We start from the raw sequence: 20,736 nt of genomic DNA on the forward strand, positions 1-20,736 counted from the left end.
GCATACATGTATACATGCATAAGAGAACCTAAACAATTCTAATGGACAAATCCCCATTTCTTGCCTTTCATTGGCCACACTGTGGTTCTTGAACCATGCATCTTAGAGACTTAAGCTTCGTGCAGCAAGCAGGAAATAACTGAAGACCTTTAAGGTCTTTTCCTACCATAGTATCCTAATACTCCCAGCTTTTATTTATTGACAAAAATACTCTTTCAGCTTTTACTTATTATTGACTCCCAGTTGACCAGGCCACCTCTTAAGATCACTGGAGCCATTCATGCTTTTTTTCTTTCTGCACCCGTTATCTTAACCTATACTGAATACAATTAAAAAGTATGTCAGGTGTTTAATGCATCGCTTAATATCAATGATCAGTTGCTTATTCTGACTCAATATTTTAAACATGTAAATTGATTTTAAAACAAAAACTTTTCAAACTATTGAGCTGATACCATTTATATGAATGAACCACACAGGCAAATACTGAGATGAAAAGTAGATCAGTGGTTGCCTAGGTCTGAAGTGAAGTAGGAAAATGGAGTAACTACTAATGAGCAATTTTCTTTTGGTGGAGATGAAAATATTCTAAAATTGATTATGGTGATGGTTGTACAACTTTGTAAATACAGTAAACTTCACTGATTTTACACTTTAAATGAGTGTACTTTTCCTCAATAAAGTTGTTTGTAAAAAGCTAAAAGCAGGAAAATAACTTTATCAATCTTTATTGACAGGAAACTGTGATTAAGAATCAATTCTGCAAATTTTGCCATTTCATGAGTTGTAAGATTTTATTTTAGTCCCCAAATTATGAAAAACTTAATACCTATTCAGAATACCCTGAAAGCTGTTGGTGGATAGGTAAGGGAGTGAACAAAAAGAAAAAAGAAAAGAGAAAAAACTCATGGACACAGACAACAATGTGGTGATTGCTGAGGGGTGGGGTAGGGAGGAGAGGAGAGAAGGTAGAGGAGCGTATAAAGGGATAAATGGTGAGGGACTGAGACTAGACTTGGGGTGGTGAACATACAATACCGTGTATAGATGATATGCTGTAGCATTACGCACCTGAAGCCTGAATAATTTTGTTAACCAGAGTTATCCCAACAAATTCAATAAAAAAAGGAAAAAAATTAAAGTTAAAACCATACCTGTCCAAAAATAAATTTTAACTTTTCAAAAAAAATGCAAATTTAATCATATTTTCCTAGTAAGTGTTGCTATGATTTAGAATGATTTAGAAGCTATGAAAAACATTTCAGAAAACCAAATGCTACAGTAACAATACCTCCACAAGAACAAAATACGGGGGTCCAGCACAAATAATGACCCTTTTTTTGTTTTATTTTTGTAATCTTTTATTACAAAAATCATAATCGTGTAATTCAGTCACATAACAATATCACACTCAAGCACCCCATATGACATTTTAGGTGAAATGTTTGAATTAAAACTGTAAGTTATTACATCCATATTACTACCCTACCAACCACACTCAAGCTGGCATTACTTCCACCAGACCCTGTATATAAGTAGAGTCAACAACAAGAAAACATGGACACAGTTTATAGTTTTGTTGTGATACATTCTTTATCAAGAAAATCATTAAAACATTGTTAATTTCTTTTAAAAGTGATTCTCAGACTATAATGTCTGTCCTGGTAATGTAATAATTCTGAAGTTACCAGAGCATAATTTAAAAAATAACCAAATCACATTAAACTGCAAACATCTAATCCCTCAAATCAAAATCTGCACATATTGATCATTTTAACCAAACCTATCATGAACAATGATGATCACTATGAACCATCAAGTAACTACTATTGCTAGGAAATCAGATTCTAACACAATATAAGTAAAATCAAACAAATCCCATCATTCCTTCTGTTCTATTATAAATGCTTAGAAATGATTAAGGCTCTCAAAGTACTTTTCCAATCAGAATTCTCTATAGATTTATAAAAGTCAACCTGAATATCCATCAAAATCTGCAATTTTCACAATAACACACTTCTCAGTATACTATCATAATATCACCTGCCTTGTAAGCATTTACTATTAAGATTGCCCTGGGGTTTGGTAAGTCAGAAACAGGACCAATTAAAAATAAAAACACTCCAAACATTTTAATTCTTCGAAAGTAATGAAAGCCTCAATGAAAACACAAAAAATAAAACTGGTTAAAGGGGAATTTTTAAAAATGCTACCCGGCTCAGCCAAAATTCTAAAAATACCATTCTGAGCTCAGCACATGGACAGCCCAAGTGGTCAATTATAATGGGCAGGCAAAAGTTCCCTTGACAACAACGGGGAAGGCCTGCCTTTGTATCAAAGCAGAGACAGAAAGTAGAACTGAAGAATATTAATTATTGAACAAAATACTGCGTGCTAAATTGCCAAACTGCAAAACACCGAGTTAATCTTTGGGTTAGCCTTCCCGAGAAATAAAAATAAAATTTTTAATTTAAATTATTCTAGTAGCATCAAAAGTGGGCCCAAGGGCCCGGCTGTAAAAAGAAAGTTTGGGGGCAGCATCTAAGGAGGGTGGTGGAAGTTCTCGGAGCCCGGATCCGGGAGAGGGGCGAGAGCGGCCTCCACCGCCACAGGCTGGAGGTAGTAAGCGCTTCGGCCGGCCCGATCTCGGGACGGAGTGAAAAGAGGAGAAAAGGTGGCGGTGAGAAGAATGGAGCTTCAGCACTAATCAGGTACGACTGAAACTCAGTCGGCTTAGAGCCGGGGAGGAGACCAGGGGGTGGGGTCTGGGTCCCTCTCTTCACCGAGGAGGTCGGGTGGAGGGTGGGCCGAGAAGCGCAGGGGACCCAGTGGGGCCGGCCCGACACCTACCTGCGGGTCTCGGGCAGCCGCCCCAGAGCGAGGCCTAGTGCATCGCCGCCGCCTCCAGCCCTTCACGTCGCGCCGAGCTTGCTGCTCCGCGGCCGCCACCGCCCGGAGCCCGGCCGGGCCCGAGCCCGGCTTCTCGCCACAGCCCCGCACCGCCTAGCCTGACAGCCCTGGGAGCACAAGGCCGCCCTCTTGAGCCCAACTCCGCTCGGAGAGGAGATGCGGCGGCGGCGGCGGCGGCGGCTCCCTCACGTCTCTCCCGGGTGTCCTGTCAGCCAGCAGTTTCCCCCGGGTCCGCAGCGCCGCCTCCGCCGCTGCTGCCACCGCCTCTCCCACATTCCCGGCCTGCAGGGGAGCCGCCGCCGCGCCACGACCACTACTCTTAGCGCGTCTGCTCCTAGCTGACTCCTGCGCCTGCTCCCCTCAACCCGCGGACCCCGCTCTGCCCGGCTAGGTCCGGGGAGATAGCGCCGGAGGCCGCCGCGAGGCCGCCACAGCCCCCAGCCCACAATCCACCGCGCGGCTGCATTGGGGCGGGAGGGCCGCGGCCCGGGTCCGAGACAACGCTCGGTGCTTCGGGAGAGGGGCTGTGGCCTTTCCCCGCAGCGGGACGTACCCCGCACTGTTCCTTTGCACCCCTTCTCATAGTCCTGCTTTCGAAGGCAAAAATCCACGCTAAACTCTACTTTCCCTCACGACCCTTCCCCCACCCGGAGTTCTTAGCACTCAGGTGCCGCCTTCCGCCTTCTCTGGGACTGAGCCCTCGCCCACTCCCCAGACCCACCGACCCTGGAAGGCCCTAAATCACCACTAGTTAATTAAACCTTTCCTGTCACCCTCTCAAGATGAACGTTGTTCAGTTTCCCAAATAAATGTCCTTCGAGAAGTTAAAGGTCACCTCCTCCCCAACAACCCTCTGGAACCTGAAAACTGTACGTCGTCTCTATACGGGGGCCTTCCCCGACCGAGCCCTCTTTTTCCCTATTTCAGGCCTTCCTGCCAGGCATCTATCACACTTCTCGGCACTGAAATCAACGGAGGTACGTGAAGTCTGTGTGAATTATTAATAACTCCCCATTGTGATTTTTAATGGTAATCCAATTCAGCCTGGTTTCAGAGGGCATACAATAAAGGTTTCAGAGGTCTTAACCCAATAAAACACAATCCGGGAGAAAGCGAATGTCTTAGAAGATTTTTAGAGAAAAAAAAAAGGGGCCCTAGTTCATTTGAGTCCCAGTGTCTTAAATTTCTGAAGATTTCTTACAATTTTGAAGCTATATCTTTGGAAAAATATAAGGTTTCAGGAATTTAAAAGGCACCTAGTGTGTTTAAACAAATCAAAAGTGAAAATGTAACTCTTACAGTTGGGAACTGAAAAAAACATCCATGCACCTTTCACTTCCAAGAAGTCACTTTAAAAACTGCGAACATAACCCTTTGTGAAGTAATATTTTACCCACTAAAGAGCTACAGCTGGGGGAAGGGGAGGACAAAAAAGAAACAAATATATTTGAGTGGTAATTTTTACATTATTTTTTCTGATTTCAGTTCGCAATTTAGTAACAAGGAAGAGTGAGGATATCAATTCCCAACATGAAATAAATTTAACTATAAAATGATAGAGAAACCCACCTAAATCTTTGATCTCATAAAAAACAGATGTTTATATTATGAAAACATTAAGCAGAGATTCCCTAAATTACATCTAAGACCAGAAAGGAAAATAATTTCACTTTAAGTCTAGAATCAGCTCATAGATTTTACTAAGAAACGGATTTAGTAAGTTCCTGTATTTTGACCCTGCACCAAGAAATCAAAAGTTGAAAAGCTGCATTAAAACTGGTGGTTTGGCCTTTTAAAAACTGGTTTCAGGGTTTTTTTTTGGGGGGGGGGGTTAATTTATTGGGATGACATTGGTTACTAAAATTATTTAGGTTTCAGGTGTGCAATTCTATAATATATCATTTGTATATCATATTGTGTGTTCACCACCCCAAGTCAAATCTCCTTCAAAAACTATTTGCATTTATACTCCACCTTGTTCCGAAAAAGATTCCAAGTGGCTCTATGTGGGCAACTGGATTAAAGAATAGCCTTGAAGTATTTCATAAACACTAGAACAAGACAGACTGGTTCGCTGTACTCATTATCCAACTGTACGTAACACGCCATAGGGAGAAAATAAACATGGGTATTGTGTTTAGTTCCTTCAGGGATCCAGCATGATGTCTACTTTTACTTTTCCACAAAACAAATCATAGTCATGAATCTAAAAGAGAAGTAAATGCTGTTGATCAGATTTGCCAAAAACAAAACAAAACAAAAAACTATTAACTGGACAAGTAATTTAATTTAGGTGGATCAATTTCAAATTAATATATTCATTTGTTATCAGATTTGCCAAAAACAAAACAAAACAAAAAACTATTAACTGGACAAGTAATTTAATTTAGGTGGATCAATTTCAAATTAATATATTCATTTGTTATCACTGGAATCATTTTAATATTAGAAAGAAAAGGCAAATCACAAATATGTATAGATATATTATTAGTGTTCATTTCCAGAAAGCACAGATAATAGAAAATTAAGAAAAACTGATAGAAATCATCATTGCCCTAAAAAAGAAGAAAATATTTAGCTACCATATTACTAACACTGTATTTGGCATAATGTTTATTAAAACTGTTAAAATTATGAATGGGGATAATTATCAGGGCCATGTATTCTCATCAGAGGAAGAATGGGCAAATTTAAAAATTCCGGAACACCTATAAAAGGCTTATTTTTATGTTTACAGCTTTCGGTGCATATTTGTGTGACAGTAGCGAGGTTAACATGTCAACTCAATCAATAAACACCATTCTAAATGACTATTTGACAGAAACTATACATTTACATACCAATATAAATTCAGAAGGGAAAAACAACACTGGTAGGAGAAACAATCAGAAAAATTATTTTGCACTTCAGTTAGACATGAGCACTAGCCCCTCTTTTTTCTACAATAGCAAACCTTAAATATATAAAATGGAAACCCACTCAAGTTCTCTTGCCTACTGTATGGCCAAATATTTGAGGTCTGCTTGGTAAAGTCCAGCCATTGTTAAGATAATTGACACTGATGTAACCTGGCAGCCAAGGACGGCGGACTGGAATGTGCATGAGTGAACAATGACAACCTCACTGTACTACTCAATGGGGGCAGCAGACACCATTGAGTGAGCCTGTGTACTGTGTGGCCCACACATTCAGAATGACTGAGTGAATAGAGCAATTAATCTACACCAAATTTTGCCTTAAGCTTGAACATTCCTCCGTGTAAACTATTCAGATGATTCAGAAGTCCACAGCTATGGGCAACTGATGATTGGCAGCTTCATCATGACAGTGTGCCTGCTCATGAATCATATCTCGTGCAGTCTTTTGGTGAAACAACAAATCACTCAGATGACTCAGCCCTCCCACAGCCCAGATTTGGCACCCTGTGACTTCTGCCTTTTCCCAAAATTAAAATTACCTTTAAAAGGAAAAAGATTTATAGGCGGTCAGTGAGATTCAGGAAAATACAACAGGGCAGCTGATGGTGATTGGAAGAACTGTGCGAAGTGCCAAGGTGCCTACTTTGAAGGGGACTGAGGTGTCATTGTCCTATGTACAGTTTATTGTATGTTGCATCTTATTCAATGAATGTATTTCTCATATTACATGGCTGGATACTTTCTAGACAGAGCTCCTATATAATTACATTGCGTGTTTAGTGTAAATTATCTTCGGGAAGCAAAATTCATGTGTACCCATGAACTGAAAGTGTTATGCTGAGAGTGATTTCATCTGGGTTTGGTTTTTTTGATCCAATGCCCTGAATTATTTTATCCATCATATGCAAGCTATTTTAAAATGTTTAAAAATCAGAAGTTATAGCATTATGATTGAAATCTAAATATTTTAATATTTCTTCATATCTAATGTAGACTATCTTTTTTTTAAAGATTTTATTCATTGATTTTTATAAAGGGGGGAAGGGAAGGAGAAAGAGAGGGAGAGAAACATCAATGTGAAAGATACATCAATTGGTTGCCTTTCACACACCCCCTACTGAGGATCTGGCCTGCAACCCAGGCATGTGCCCTGACTTGGAATTGAATGGGTGACCTTTCAGTTTGCAGGCTGCCACTCAATTCACTGAGCCACACCAGCCAGGGCTAATGTAGACTATCTTAATGTAGGAAAATTTTGCAATTTGAGTATAGTATAAGACATTAAACAACATGTGGGTGTAAGCAGCACTAGAAATTGTATACTTCGTGTGATAATAATATACTCAATAATTGGTGGGGGTTTGTAATATATAAGTTTTTCATATGTCATCAATTCTCTGTCTTCTAAATTAGCTGCTCTTTACTTTAGAAACAATTATTTAACTGTTAAATTTCTCTTTGACTCTGATATTCTAAAGTTCTGCTTTGATTATTATACTAATATCAACAATCATTTGCTAAGAATTTACTGTGCTCCAAGCACAAGGAAAATCAAGGTAGTGTTTTGCATTAGTTTTCTATTGATGTGTACAAATCACCACAAACTCGGCAATTTAAAATAATGTATTTATTATGTTACAGTTTCTGTGAGGCAGGAGGAGTCCAGGCACAGCTTAGCTTGATCTTCTGTTCAGGGCCTTATCTTATAAGGCTGTATTCATCAGCCTGTGTTCTCACTGGAGACTAAGGACAAATTCGTTCCAAGATCACTTAGGTTTTCCAAGGTCTTCCCATTGTAGAACTGACAGCCCTAGCTTCTTCCTGGCTGGAGGCTGCTCCTATCTCCTAGAGGATACCTGTAGTTCCTTACTATGTAGGTTTTCTCAAAATGGCTGCTCACTTCATATAACTAGTAAGGAGTGTCTCTAAACTTTCTACAGTGAGTCAGCTAGTAAGTCAGCGATAACCTATCTTTTTTTGCCATGTTCTGTGGTTACTGTACTTGAAAAATAACTAAATAAAATTTAAAATAAAAAAAAAATGGACCCTAAAAAAAAAAAAAAAAAAAAGAAGCAAGTCACAAGTTTTGCTCCCACTCAAGGAGAGGGGAACTGCACAAAGGTGTGGACACCAAGAGATTCGAATCATGGTGGCTACTCTAAAGTCTGTCTATCACCTGCAGTAATTAAGTCCCACAGGTTTTGGAATTTAGCTAACCCTGGTTTTTTAACTCAGCTCTGACACTTTAGCAGTGTGATTTTCATCTCATTTTCTAAACCTTTGTTTCTTCATCTACCACATAAGAGTAGTAATCTTTTCACACTTTACTTCTCATAGGCAAAATTAGGAGAATAATAGAGTTGTCAGAATTAAATGAGCATTTTAACATAGAAACTGAAAACAAGAAAAGCTTGGTAAACACTTGTTAGTTTTATTCCTTTTCTCTCCTCTTTTTTTAATGTTGATCTTTGTCTGATAAAAATCCCCCTTGGCCTTTCTACCTTTAATTGCTGCTTCTCTAGTTCATGTCCAGATTGTGTATATACATGTGTATTTGTACCTGTATGTAGGGTCATGCAAAACCAACTCTAGTATCAATACCTCTAATAATAGAACTGTATTACAAATGTTATCTCCAACTCAAACTAGGCAAAATTAACAAATGATAAATCCATAACATTAGAAACACAACTATTACACACAGAGGCTTTCAGAGGTTAGAGAACTTTGTTTGGATTTTTTTATCGTTGATGCTATTTTCCCTCTGAATCATGTTTATGCATGTGATACAAAAGGACATGTTATGGCATCATACTATTCATAGGTTCTGGGTTTGCATTCCAGCTCTGCTGTTTGCTAGCTGAGTAACCTCAGACACATTAAGCTCTTTAAATTTCAGTTCTCTGTGGCAATAAAGATAGTGCCCACTTCATAGATGTACTGTAAGGATAACATTTAAAGTGTACTTAAATAGCATGGCTTAGGGCCTAGCTCATAGTCAGTACTCAAAAACAAATGTTGGCTATCAAACTCATCATTATAATCTTCACTATCTCATTATTATTGGGAAAATTGTGTTAATGAAAACCACAGAACAGGAAGTGGCAAGGCACGGCTATGAATGAGTTGGGTGAGATGAGAAGCCACAAATTCTTAAAAGTCCTCATAAGCCAAAGGGCTGCAAATAAGATAAGTGATCAGAAGGTAGGAAGAGTCACAAGTCATAAATTGGGCAAATGGGAACTAGGAGACAAGGTAATATTGTGAATTCTCAACCAGACTGTGAGGAATGCAACCTAAGGCATCAGCAACAGAAGAGCACATGAAACAAGTAATTCCTCCCTCAGACATAAAGCCTTTATATACTTCATCCTGGAACAGGAGTCGATCATAAAGCATATCTAGCCCAGCATTTTAAATAGGCAACACATGAGGCATGTTAGTATTAGAAAATAGTAAATAAATTGTTGAGTAGATTAGAGGAGTACAACAGTCAGAAATATGGGCATATCTTGACAAATATAAAACTATTTCAAATCGGGCCATTTTCCTAGAGAAATGTATATATATACATATATATGTGTATATATATATAGTCTCATTATCATACTTTTTCTTATATTGCTTTATACAGTATTTGGTTCTTTTATCTATGAGGCTTTGTCTAGCAAAACTATGTTATAAATACTTCCAGGGCAGGATTTTCTGTTGTTGCTGATATTGTACTTTTTAAAATGTCTTTACATCATTTATTGAAAAAACGGTTTTTACTTGTTGTATGCTCTAGACCCCTTTGTCAAATATTAATTGACCATAGAGACATGGGTTTATTTCTGGGCTCTCTATTCTGTTCAATCAATCTATGTGTCTGTTCTTATGCTAGTACCAGGCTGTTTTGATTACAGTGGACTTGTAGTATAGTTTTATATCAGGTATTGTGATGATCATCTTTATTTATCTTTCTCAAGATTGCTAAGAAAGATGAGCAGCCACCCCCTCAAGATTGCTGAGATTATCTGGGTTGTTTTGGTTGCATACAAATTTTTTAAGTATTTGTTCTAGATCAGTGAAATATGCCATTGCTGTTTTAATTAGGATTGTGTTGACTCCACAGATTACTTTGGGTAGTATGGACATTTTAATGATGTTAATTATTCCAATCCATATATTTGACAAAGGGGGCAGGAGCATACAATGGAGTAAAAGTAGTCTCTTCCACAAATTGTGTTGGGAGAATGAGACTGGTGGACCACCAACTTGTACCATACACCAGAATAAACTCAAAATGGATAGAAGACTTAAATATATGTCATGATACCATAAAAGTCATAACAGAAAACATAAGCAGTAAAATTTCAGATATCCCATGTAGCAATATTTTTGCCAATATATCTCCTAGGACAAGGGAAATAAAGAAAAAATAAACAAATGGGACTACATCAAATTAAATAGCTTTTGCATGGCTAAAGAAACCATAATCAGAATGAAAAGAGAACCAAGCATATGGAAGAATGTATTTGCCAATGATATACCAAAAAAGAGTTTAGTCTCCAAAATATATAAAGTACTTGTATGACTCAACACCAGGAAGACAAACAATCCAATTTAAAAAATGGGCAAAGGATGTGAACAGACACTACTCCAAGGAGGACATACAGATAGCCCATAGACATATGAAAAGATGCTCCACATCACTAGCCTTTGGAAAAATGCAAATTAAAACCACAATGAGATATCACCTCACACCTGTCAGAATGGCAATTATTAATAAATTAACAAACAACAAGGGTTGGAGAAAAGAGAACCACTGAGCATTGTTGATGGAAATGCAGACTGGCGCAGTCACTGTGGAAAACTCTATGGAATTCCCTAAAAAAATTTTCCTAAAAATGGAACTGTCTTTTGATCCAGCTATTCCACTGCTGGGAATATACCCTAAGAATCCTGAAACATCAATTCAAAGAAACTTATACACCCCTATGTTCACAGCAGCATTATTCACAATAGCCAAATGCTGGAAACAGTCTAAGTGCCAATAGATGAGTGGATCAAAAAACTGAGGTACATTTACACAGTGGAATACTACACAGCAGAAAGAAAGAAGGTATCCTACGTTTTGTGACGAGATGCATGGAACTGGAGAATATTATGCTAAGTGAAATAAGCCGGTTGGTGAAACACAAATACCATGTGATCTCACTTATTAGAGGAATCTAATAAACAAAATCAACTAATGAGCAAAATAGAACCAGAGGCATGGAAACATGGAACAGAATGACAGCAGCCAGAGGGGAAGAGGAGGGGGATAATGATGGAAAGAAGGGGAAGGGACTAAACAAAGAATGGATATGAATGACCCATGGACGTGGACAATAGTGTGGGGATTAACTGTGGGAGCAGGGTGTGGGCTGGGCAGAGGAGGGCAAAGGGGGAAAAATTGGGACAACTGTAATAGAATAATAATGAAAAATCCTTACAGAATATGCAACAATATACTACATAGTGGATTTTGAATAAACGCTTTTGAATTAAAAATAAAAGGAATTATTCTCCTTACTAAATGGTGTTTGGCACAATGAATATTAATAATTCATAAACTTCATAGACATCCTTGAAATCGTACTTGACTTGTTCATATCCCAAAACAATTGTGTCAGCAATTCTAGTAGTTCTACCTTTCAAATATGCCTAAACACTTCTTACCACTCACTTTGTATCTTCCCTGGCCCAGCCCCTCTTGCTGGTGTAGTCCCTAGCTAATGGATAGCCCTAGTTGGGCTATCCACTGCTCATTACAGAAAGCATCATTCACAGAAACTACAGGGTGAACAGTATTTCTTGGAATTGTCTAGTACAATCATCGTAATTGCTTGAATTAGTGCAGTCTCCGAGTCTTTGTCCCCCACCAGTCTATTCTCAACACAATAGTCAGCTTGATCCTGCTAGAACTTAAATCAGATCATGTCATTTCTCTACTTAAAACTAACCAGTGTCTCATTCATAGTAAAAGATAAAGTTCTAGCAAGACCCTACGTTATCTCATTCCAGTCTTACCTCTCTAACTTTATCTCTTCCTGTTCCCCCAGTTTCTCATTCTGCTCTAATCCTATTGAGTTCCTCACTGTTCTGGGGTCATGCCATCATGTTCCTGCCTCACAGCATTTGCACTTACTCTTCCTCCTGCCTGGAATGCTTTCCCCTCAGCTATCCAAATGGCTAACTCCCTCACCTCCTTCAGGTCTGAAATTTATTCAAATTTCACCTTCTCAGTGAGACATTTCATTATATCCATATTTCTCATTATAACAGCATGCCCTACTTGCTTTTCTACTTTCCATTTCTCTTTAGCCTTTATTATCATCTACCCCCCATATATTTTACTTGTTTATTGTCTGTATTTCCCCCACAAGAATGCAAATCCATGAGGGCAGAAAATTTTGTATTTTGCTTACTATTTTACCCCTCCTCCCCTAACCAGCACCTGGAACAATGCTTGGTCCAAGTTGACAGCTCAATAAATACTTGTTAAAAGAATGAATGAAAAATAAAGACAAACTGGTACTTACAAACAGAAATCACTTTCTTCCAGTTACTAAGCATGAAGAGTATCCGGTTAGTTTAATGTCTTGAAAACAACTTGCCACAGATACATTATAGGGCTCAAGATTTTTGTAAGCCACTACTAATTCATTAGATTTATGATAAAGATAATATTCTTGGCTTATTTTTATAATTGGAGTATTTTAAGTAATAACTATGAAATTATTTTTAAATATGCAATCCTATAATGAAGTAAAACTATAAGGACAAAATTATTAAACATTTACTAGGAAAAGAATTTCATTTAAAATTTTTCCAGGAAACAGAGAAAGTTTATGCAAAATTTTTCTGGGAAAATTATGGGCAGTTTAGAAATCATACATTTCCAGAGAAATAGAAACCTAGTTGGCCTCTCAAAGGAATTTCTCAGAACCACTTGTACATCAACTGGGTACATGACTCAACACCACCATCTCTCAGAAAGAACTTCCTAAGCTTCAAGAATACAAATTCTTGCACTGTGATATTTTTAAGTAGAAAAAAATCAAACTGTGGAAATATTTTATAAGCAAACTAAACAAGAGACCAAAAAAAGAAAAAAGAAAAAAAACTCTAGGTATCATAAAACCAATTTCACAACATAATCCAAAGTAAAAATTACTATACAATGGATTGCAATTATACAGTGGACTTTCTTTGAATACCTAAATGCATTAGAAAGGCCTTTCAATTCTCATGCCACTGTCTGGTCATTTTGGTTCCAATTCCACCAGGGAGTGAAATTTCTCTGTTTTCTTGCCTTATTCTCTTTACTTCTATGAATTCCTGAGCATTAATGGAAACAAGTTCTTAACCAGAATCTAACTTCAATCTAGTAGTCTTATTTCTAAAAATCTAACTTTAAATTTAGAAGAACATTTTTCCCTTCCATCATTTTATTTATTAGCTTTTAAGGAACTACATCTTGAAAAAGAAAACATTGGTGAAATCAAAAACTTTTGGAACAGAAGAGGCCCCTCACTTGAAAGCTGAAGAAATGCAGACCAAAAGCCTGAGACAAATAACCTTTCAATGGTGACAGCCTACTTCCAATCAGACACCAGGTTTAAGTTCAACAGTCCCTTGCTCTTCATCCTACACTCTCCTGTGAGAATGCCCCAGCAACAAACTACTCAAAAAATAAAGAATTATGTAAAGTAGAATTAATCGTTATTTGAATTTAAAAATATCAGATTCCCTCTCTCCTCCAAAGAAAAGGTAAGGCTTTCTCTAAAGTATGGAATATGGAGTATGAAAGTTTACTTACATGGAAAAAATCTTGGGAAGATTTTACTTGGTAATAACCAGTTAATAACTGGAAATAATCAATGTAGATTAATTTATCATCTTAAGTACTTTTTAGCCATTTACAAATCCATGAGACAGCTCCATATTTGGTTGCAAGAATGTAGTCTTTTAGAAATGTGTGGCTTATTTTAATGTATCTCACCTTTATTAATACGCAAAAGCCTATTTTCATTCTTCTAAGTATAGCCTACATTTAGTTTGCAGTTCAGTATGCACAGCAAAAAGGAATGGTAAAGTGAGCATACAGAACACATTTACAAAACATAGGGGTTTTTTTGTGTCTATTACAAATTGACAGTCAGACTTCTGACAGATTTTTCCCCACAGATCCCTACAATAAGCACATATCAAATAAGTGTACAAACAAAAGACTTGTATAAATGGCTTGGTCTTGGTTATTCAACTGGCTCACTGATGCATGCCAGTGAGTGCTGCTCTGATTCCAGGTGGACAGCATAGCTCTCTGGTTAATGGTATCCAGAGGGAAATTACTCTCCTCTGTGATTCTTCACTGCCTGCCCAAGCTGCCTGTGTTTTCCTCCAGAACAGTACAGGCTCCCCTACTCACTACTTGCCCCCAAAATGAGGTTAATTTTCGTTAAACTTGCGATTCCTCTTAATGGTAGAACCAGATTATAAGTCTCTTATTATAATGAAGAGGTAACAAAAATGTTCCTACACCAATACTTCCTAACCTCCTGCACTTTTCCTCATTCTCAAGTAGACATGCAGACATCCATTCACACTCAATGAATATTTACCAAGGATGTATCTGGGTCCAAGATGCTAGCAGTCAGCAAGACTGATTTAGTTCATGCTCTTATAGTACTCACAATTGGGATGGGGTAGAGGAGTAGAGAAGAGAGACATTAAATAATTTTAGGAATTGTTCAACAACAGATTGGATGGGTGTCATGGAAAGGTAAAAAGAAAAAAGCTGTGAGAGCTTATAATGATGAGTGTAATTTAATGTAGGTGCATGAAGGGTTCTTGCTCAAGGAAGTAGCATTTAAAGTGAAAAATGAATAGGCTGAAGCTATGGAAGGTAAATACTGGTAATGAAGAGTTCCAGGCAGTGGAAAGAGCTAGCAGAAGGAAGATCTGAGTCATGAAGGGTATAGGTAAGCAGAGGAAACAGAGGAAAGGTCAAAGCAGCTGGCACGAAATGAGAGAAATAGGCAAAAGTCAGACCACACAGAGAGTTACATGTCATGTCAGAGGTTGAACTTTATTAGTTTGAACTTTATTAATGAGTGAGTGGAGGTAACCAAGAGAAGGTATAACACGAGCAGTTAGAAGAGTATCTGTTATGGACTGAATGTTTGAATCCAGTCCTCCCATTCCACATTAATATGTTGTAGTCTTAACTCCCAATGTGATCATAGTTGGAGATGGGACCTTTAAGAGGTAATTGGGTTTAGATGAGGTTATGAGGGTGAAGCTCCCATTATGGGACTAGTGTCCTTGTAAGAAGAGGAAGAGAGAGAGGTTCCTTTGTCTCTACCACACGTGGGCACAGCAAAAATGCGGCTGTCTGTAAGCCAAAAAGAGGGTTCTCACCAGGAACTGAATCTGCTAGCACCTAGATCTCGGACCTCCCAGATTTCACAACTGCAGTAGACTGTCGTTTAAGTTACCCAGTGTCTGGTATTTTGTTATAGCAGCTAGAGCTGACTAAAAACAGTATCCAATATTTTTGAGAGGTATTCTAGGAGATAGAATTGGCTATACTTGTCGATTGATTGCGCAAAGGAACTAGGAAATAGGTAGATATTAAGAATGATTTGGTTCTGACACAAGCAAGTAGGAGGATGATGGAACCATTTAATGAGACAAAAAAATGGAGGAGAAAGAGATTTGGCACCACAAGTTCAATTTGGGATATCTGTAATAGCTACCTGAAAATGTTAAGGAGGCAATTAGGTACATGAATATGAATCTGGAACTCAGGAGACCTGAATGAAGATACAAATTCAGAAGTTGTCAACTTGTAGTTAATAATTGGAATGGTGGATGTGTATGAGATTTATGAAAGAGAGAGATAGAATAGAGAAATGAGGGAAGGGAAGAAAAGGGTAGGGAAGGAAAAAAAAGGATAGAGGAACTGTGACTAGCCACAAATCCACACAACAGGCAGATATTAATGTATAGTAAATCAATCACCAAAAGAAAAAGAAATGTTTGTATAAATGGGTTTGCCTTTATGATTAAGCTGGCTCACTGATATGTGCCAGTAAGTACTACTCTGATGCCAATTGGTCCCATATCCTTCTAGTTAGTGGGCTAGGTCCTGAGAGGAGGAAAAACAACCAGGGGAGACTAGAAAGAGGAAGGAAGAGAAATAACAGGAAAGTCAGGAGAAACTATGGGGATCACAGAAAACAAAGGAAGAAATGTTTTGGGAAGCAGCTAGGAGTGGTCAACTGTAACAAATAAGATGTATATTGTCCACTAGAGTTAGACCATAAAGGTCACAACTCATCCTAGCGAGACAAATTTAGTAGATGGTAGAATTGGAAGCGTACTGTGTTGAGTTGAGGGCAGTTATATGGAGAAAAACAAAGTTATATGACTAAGCTGTTTAGAAGATTGGTTGTGAAAAAAACTGCCCTGCCCAATATGGCTCAGTTGGTTGGCCATGATCCTGCAAAGAAAAATGTTGTCGATTCGCATCTCAGCCATTGCACAATCTGGGTTGCAGGTTTGGTACCAGGTTGGAGTACATGCAAGAGGCAACCAAGCGATGTTGCTTTCTTACATCGATGTTTCTTTTTTCTCTCTTCCTCCTCGCCTAACCCTCTCTTTAAAAATAAATAAATAAAATCATTTTTTTTAAAGAGGGCATAGATAAAGTGGTAGGTGGAAGTGGGCATGAGAGAGGATTTTCTTAGTATGGTAAATATTTGAACATGTTTGAATTCCCAAGTGTTCTTCAAAACAAACAAAAAGTAACTCCAGTGAACATAATAATAAATTTTCTCCTAAATATTTTTTCATTTGTGTTATTCTGTGGGTCAGGAGATGTAATATCACTTAAAAATTTTGATTGGAATCAGTTGATCGAGCAGGAATCAATTTCCTCATCTCCCACATTTGCTGTCATTCATTTATTAATTTAAAAATATTTATTGAAAAACTACTATGTCTCATGCCCTATTTAAGCATTGGAGATACAAAGCAAGCCCACTCTTACTACTTTTCAGCATTGTACTGGGGTTTCTAGCCAGTGCAATAAGTTAAGAAGAAGAAAATTTGAAAAATATAATAATTGGGAATAAATAAAACTGTTATTATATTTAATAATATAACTATATTTAGGAAATCTCAAGGAATCTATAGATTAGCATAATTAATTAATCAGTAAGATTGTTGGATACAAGGTGTGGTAGGTATAAATCTAAGTTACCCCCCAAGATTTCAGCTCCCTGGTGTACATGTGCTATGTAATCCCCTCTCCCCCTTTCATTTACAAGTGTGGTTGGACTTGTGAACATGAGCTCGCACTCATATGATTACATCATAGTACATGGCAAAGGTGAAAGAATTTTGCAGATGTAATTAAGACCAGTTGAACCTGAGTTAATCAAAAGGGAGATCATCCTAGTGGCCAGACCTAATCAGGTAAGCTCTTGTAAAAGAGAGTTTATGGGTCAGAGATATCAGAAATCAGAATATTTGAAACAAGAGAAATGGTTTCCTGCTGGCCTGGAAGAAATAAAATGCCATGTTTCAGACAGTGCTACATGACAGGAAATTGCCATGGCCTTCGATAGCTGAGTGTGGCTGTTGGGTGACAGCCAGAATGAAAAAGGAACCTCAGCCCTGTAATTGCAAGGAGCTGAATTGCACCAATAACCAGTGAGTTTGGAAAAGGACCCACAGCCTGAGATAAGATCATAGGTCTGGCTGACACCTTGATTTCAGCCTTGGGAGACTCTGAGCAGGTAAGCCAGCTAACCTGTATCCAGGCTACTGGACTCATGGGAACTGTGAGATAGTAAGTTTGTTTCTTAAGATGATAAATGTGTGATAATTTGTTACAGATCAATAGAAAACCAACATGTAAGGTCAATATACAAAAATTCAATTGTTTTTCTATGTCAGCAACAAACAGAAAAATTTTAAAATTGTTACCATTTACAATTGCATAAAAAATATCAAATGTGAGGAATAAATCTATTAAAAGAATACAAGACCATTCTACACAGAAAACTATAGAACTTTATTGAAAGAAATTGAAGATAACCTAATGGAAATATATGCGTTATTCCATTAGTATTATGCATTATTGCATGCACGTTAGAAGTTTCAATGTCAAGCTCTTTAAATTAATTATAGATTCAGTGCAATCCCAATGAAAATCCCAACAGGTTTATATGTAGAAAATAACAACCTGACTCTAAAATGTACAGTTGACCCTTGGACACTATGGATTTAAACTATGCAGGGGGGTCCACTTATATGGAAATTTTTTTCACTAAATATCTGTTTTTGACCTGCGTTTCAGAGTCTGTGAATGCAGAAGGCTGATCATATGCATTGACCTACATCATTTTATATAGGGGACTTGAGCATCCTCAGATTTTGTTATCACAGGGTCCTAGAACCAATCCCCAGCAGATACTGAGGGACAATAGGGGTAGTTAAGTTTTGGGGGAGTCACAGGTTATATATGGATTTTTGACTGTACAGGGGCTGATTCCTCTAATTACCGCCTTGTTTAAGGGTCAGCCTTATATGGAAATACAAAGGGTCAAGAATAGCCAAAACACTCATAAAAACAAGGTAGGGGGATATAGTCTACCAATTACCAAGGCTTGCTATGAAACCAGAATGTAATATAGTATGGTATTGGCGTAGTAGCTAAAGATAAGAAAAATTAAATTAAAACAGAAAATGTAGGTAATTCAACAGAAAAATGGGCCAGACACTTGAACAGGTACTTCACAGAAAATGATATCCAAATGGCCATATGAAAAGTTATTCATTCTCCTGTGCAATATGATATAACATACCTGCATTTAAAAGACAGAAAATACAAAATGTTGCCCAGAAGGTAAAGCAATGGGTAACATATCAGGGTAGAAGAGTAAACTGGTACAATCACTTTGGAACATAATTTGGCAATATCTTCTAAAGTTGTACAGGTGTACACTCTATGACCCAGCAATTCTACTCTTGGAATATATCCAATAGGAATGCATGTGTCTGTTCATCAAAGACCTTTACAATAACCTTCAGTGACAGAAGCCAGACCCACACAAATGTATACTATATAATTCCAGTTACATAAAATATGAAAACTCAAAATTATGGTGTTAATACTTGATGGGAGAGAAGGGACAGTGATTAAAAGGAGTATAGGGGGGACAGTGCTTGATTTCTCGATTAATGTGATAGTTACATATGTGTATTAACTTTATAATAATTTTTACTCGACCATTTGTTTTGTGTATTTTTTTGTATGTGAGTGATATAGCAATTAAAAAGATTTAAAAATAAAGCCAAACTTCTTGCCCTCATGGACTTTATATTCTAGTGTGAGGATCTCTGCTCTCCTCCACGTTGGCTGCCTTCAGTCTTAGGCTTCAAGTAGTAGGAAGTGGCAGGAAAATGGCTGCCAGCAGCTTTTAGTCTACAACTTCACATGTTCAAAGCAGTAGCCAAGGCATACTTAGAGGCTCAGCAAATGTCCCAGATTGTCTCTGTCTGGTTCTGGTTGAGTGATACACCTATCCTTGTCACTGAGGAGAGTGTAAGGCTCTGATGAACCAGGCCTGAATCACAACCAACCCCAAAACCAGAATGTGACAGAGTCTACCTCACCTTCACCAGCATACATAAAATAAGAATGAAGAAAGATGTAGTTCCCCAGAAAAAATAAGAACAAAGAGAAACTGGGGCTCCACTTCAGAAGAAAAAATAAATAGGGCTAAAACCCCAGCAAATGTCCACAACAGGTCTCCTGCAAACAAAAACCCAGTTTTGCTACTTCATACTAGGTCAACTTCCCTTTGATCCTTTTCATTTTTACCCCAAATGTTTCAGTGATTTGGCTCGCTTACTTCTAATGTGCTAATGTGATTTCAAATGGAATCAGCTGAGAAATAGGCTACTCTCCCTTACACCATCTCTCTATCTCTAAATTTAAAATGAGCCAAAAACAATCAACCCGCCAAACAACATAAATAACAGCAACAATTCGTTTGGAGTTTTAAATGCTTGTTTCTGTAGAAACCACAATGTGGTAAGAAGATTAATAAAAATAATCAGGCCTTGGAAAATAAGTTCCATTTCTACCTACCTTTCAAAGGCTCTTTTTAGGTGGCCAGGGACTGTCTCCTCTGGTAAGCTTTCTTTATTATCCCCATTCCTGACCTGAATTACTCAGCTCCTCTGACTCTGTGCTCTCTTACACTGTATTGTAACTTTCTGTTTACCTGTCTTTCCCATTGCTTCATGCCTTCCTTCAGCCTTTATCTCTGTATCACCAGTACAAAGCTCATTGTCTAGGACGTACGTGGTGGAGGGTCAATAAATGTTTTCAGAATGACTGAGTGCCTCGATTGAATTTAATCCTGATAACTGTGCTGTGCAACAGAGATTATTTATCTGCTACTTGGAAAAATAAGTGACTTGTTCAGGATCACACACAGTGAGTGGAATCAGGATCTGAGCTTGAATTTATCTGATGCCAAAGTCTGAGTTCCTGGCCACTGCTTTGGTCAAAAATGTTTATTTACGTGGAATAAGGTTCAAACTCTAGCTTGCAAAAGCTTTCCCTAGGTTAATCCTACCTATCTTTTTAAGCCTGAAAAGACTGGGGTTTTCCTGCCTCTTTGTTTATGCTAGGTTCTGCCTACTTCAACAAGGATAAGCCAGATGCCGTCTCTTTTACAAAATTTCCCCTTATCATTTAGCCAGAAGTGACATCTTCTACCACTTCTAAATATTCATATCATTGCTTCCTGTACCATGGACATGACATCTGTGACGTACTAGTTCCTGTTCAAAATATTAG

General features: G+C 37.9%; 1 protein-coding gene across 4 annotated transcripts in view; it reads right to left on the reverse strand.

Annotated features, from left to right (window-relative positions):
* The window catches only part of VPS54 (VPS54 subunit of GARP complex), a 121,218-nt gene extending 101,178 nt beyond the window's left edge, over nucleotides 1–20,040 (reverse strand). For 3 of the 4 annotated variants that reach the window (XR_005079703.2, XM_037126304.2, XM_037126303.2), the window contains exon 1: nucleotides 2,851–2,941. The gene's annotated coding sequence lies outside the window, so the exon portion shown is untranslated. Of the gene's footprint in view, nucleotides 1–2,850; nucleotides 2,942–20,019 lie in introns of those variants that run through there. The other variant, XM_053663408.1, reaches the window with a different exon arrangement.
* Nucleotides 20,041–20,736: the final 696 nt, after the last annotated feature.

The sequence above is a fragment of the Artibeus jamaicensis genome, unplaced genomic scaffold (assembly GCF_021234435.1).
Source record: "Artibeus jamaicensis isolate MK-2021 breed Jamaican fruit bat unplaced genomic scaffold, CSHL_Jam_final contig_3175, whole genome shotgun sequence".
Classification (NCBI taxonomy): domain Eukaryota; kingdom Metazoa; phylum Chordata; class Mammalia; order Chiroptera; family Phyllostomidae; genus Artibeus; species Artibeus jamaicensis.